The sequence below is a fragment of the Tachypleus tridentatus genome, chromosome 12, assembly GCF_004210375.1.
Source record: "Tachypleus tridentatus isolate NWPU-2018 chromosome 12, ASM421037v1, whole genome shotgun sequence".
Classification (NCBI taxonomy): domain Eukaryota; kingdom Metazoa; phylum Arthropoda; class Merostomata; order Xiphosura; family Limulidae; genus Tachypleus; species Tachypleus tridentatus.
In genome coordinates, this window is record NC_134836.1 from 122,953,339 (window position 1) to 122,956,249 (window position 2,911).

A 2,911-nucleotide genomic window follows, 5' to 3' on the forward strand; every position below is an offset into this window, starting at 1 on the left:
GATAGAATAGCGCAAATAGCCCTCGAGTAGCTTTGCGCGAAATTCAAAAACAAAACCACCTAATATACCAAATGCTTTCTTTTTATTGCAATCCGAAAGTCACCTTTTCAACCGTGGGGGTGTTATAATGTAACGGTCAATCCTACAATTCGTTGGTAAAAGAGTAGTAACCTAAGAGTTGGCGGTGGGTGGTGATGACTAACTGCCTACCTTCTAGTCTTACACTGCAAAATTAGGGACAAACCAAACCAAAACCTATTATTATTTCTTGACGTCTCAGAGGTTTAGGTTGTTCTAAACACGTACTTTTGTTTTAAAAAAACAAGGAGATCTTGCATTATTTTCTGTATTTAAGTTTCAGTAAAAATGTGATTGTGTTTATTTCCTGAACGTACTTGCAAACAAAATTAAAATCTCGTTTGAAGATTGCATAGCTGAACAAAAAGTACTGCCACATTTTCCCATTAGTCTCACTGTTCATGTAGAAAATATGGAAATTTCATTTGCTGAAAATAAATTAATAATAACTGAGAAGAAAGTTAATTAAACTTTAATATGAAAGGAAACACTAAAAAAAATGTTGTTTTGATTTTTTAAACCATATATATATATATATAACTTTCTGGCAGCTAAGGAGAGGTGTGTTATTTTTCTTTTCTTCTGATAACGTCTGTAAGATATAAAAGAACAATGTCTAACTTTTGGAATTCTTTTGGTAATAATTTGGTTGTTCGCAAACTTGAATTTATTTTCATGTCGCTACAGTGTCCTAGTTTCCAATATTTTAAATCACTAAGTTTGTTATAGCCAAGACAGTTTCGTACACGAGAATATTTACGCATTTTGTGAACATTTTCGTGGAATCTGATTCATTGACAAAGGAGGCTCTTCAGTCGAACAAAACATAACTTAGCCCAAAGCAAAACTGTTCCACTGATTATAAATTCGAAATTAATGTTATGGCGTAAATTTGAATAAATAACGTATGTCTTATTTCTAGTGTGTGCGTGTGTTTTCTTATAGTAAAGCCACATTGGGCTGAGTTTACCGAGCGGAATCGAATCTATGATTTTAGGGTTATAAATCCGTAGACTTACCGCTGTACCAACGGGGAGCCTTATAGCGCCCCCTGTCATATATATTTTAGATTAGGGTTAACAATACGTAGATACAACAAGAGAGAGCAGCTTTGTTGAATAACTACGTTAATTTGTTCTGGAGAATAAATCTACTAGTCAAGGGAGTTTTGCAGGTTCGTTTTCAATCACCAGGTATAATGAAACTTAATAAATGTATAAACAACTGGATGAAGCTACAAAGACGATAAACATGATTAAATTCATTATATATAAATATATTTACACGATGGCAGTCTTAAATAAATATTTATGGATTCGTTCTGCCTTTAAAATATGCAAAAACAAAGTCTTACACATTTAAAAGACGAACTGTGGAATTGAGTTAATCTTATATTTTAACAATAAAGTGTGTGTGTGTTTTTTCTTATAGCAAAGCCACATCGGGCTATCTGCTGAGTCTATCGAGGGGATTCGAACCCCTGATTTTAGCAGGGGACTAACAGTAACGAACTAACTGTTCAGAAAATATTGGTAGAAAGAACATCGCTTAGAATCAGGGAATCGGGAGAACTATACATTCAGATACAAACTTTAGTTTATCGCTAAATAAAAGATAGTTGAAGTGTTATAAGAAAACCTTTCCGCATAGAAATCTTTAAACAAGAATATTAATAAACGATGTAGGTCTAAAGGGCACAGAAGAAGAAGGAACCCGTTAGTTTTATTTATGGAAGCAAAAGATATCGCATAACATAGCGTTTAGGACATGAACATGCTCCAAATTCTCGCCCAGATCAATTGTAAGCAACACTCTCAGCCGTTAACTGAGAAAGATATTCAAGAAAGAGGACCTTTTGACCCAAAACGCCAAGACGGACTATTAAGAACCTAATAAACATGAAATTAAAGTTGATGAAGGCTCACAAGCTTCAAACTTTGAAACAAATGGCTATTTGTATAAAGAAATAGGCTTAAGAAACTGAAATCACGACAATCCCATTCGAACAAATAATTTTCACGTCCTTTGATGTAGATCGGATGAACTTTTAGGCATTTGTTCTCTTTGACATTTTCTTAGAAACCGGTGTACAGTTACAATAGAGAATTAGCTGAAACACTATGTTGTCTACTCTTGACCTCGCTGTCCTTCACCATGGAAATTAGGTATAAATCAAAAGTGCACGTTAGAGGTAAATAAAACGCACATAACAGACAATTAATTTTAAAGGAAGTATAGAAACTGGTAGGTCGTTCCTATAAAATGTACATAATGTTGTTGTGAGACAGGGATTGAAAAGTGTGATGTGATTGAGACGAAATTCAGAAGAAAAAAAAAGTTCACAAACCACATTTAGGTTCCTTATTAATCCATAAAATATAATAATAGAATACTATTTCAGAATGAACTTAAAACACATGTTTTGAAATATGATTACAATCGAATAAACGTTTGAAAAGGTGTTTATAATAAAAGTGTGTAATTATGTTTTTTATTAGTGTGTTTTTGAATTTCGCGCAAAGCTACTCGGGGGCTATCTGTGTTAGTCGTCCCTAATTTAGCAGTGCAAGACTAGAGGGAAGGAAGCTAGTCATCACCACCCACCGTCAACTCTTTTACTAACACTCCCACGGCTGAAAGAGCGAGCATATTTGGTGTAACCGGGATTCGAACCTGCGACTCTCAGAATTCGAACGCCTTAACCCTCCTGATCATGACGGGACATTTTTTATTAGACAAAGTTTGAGAATTTAAGTAAAATACAATAAAATATTCGTGATTGGAGTATAAAAGTTTGAAGGAGAATCTGGTTGTAATATGATTTCAGTTTGTT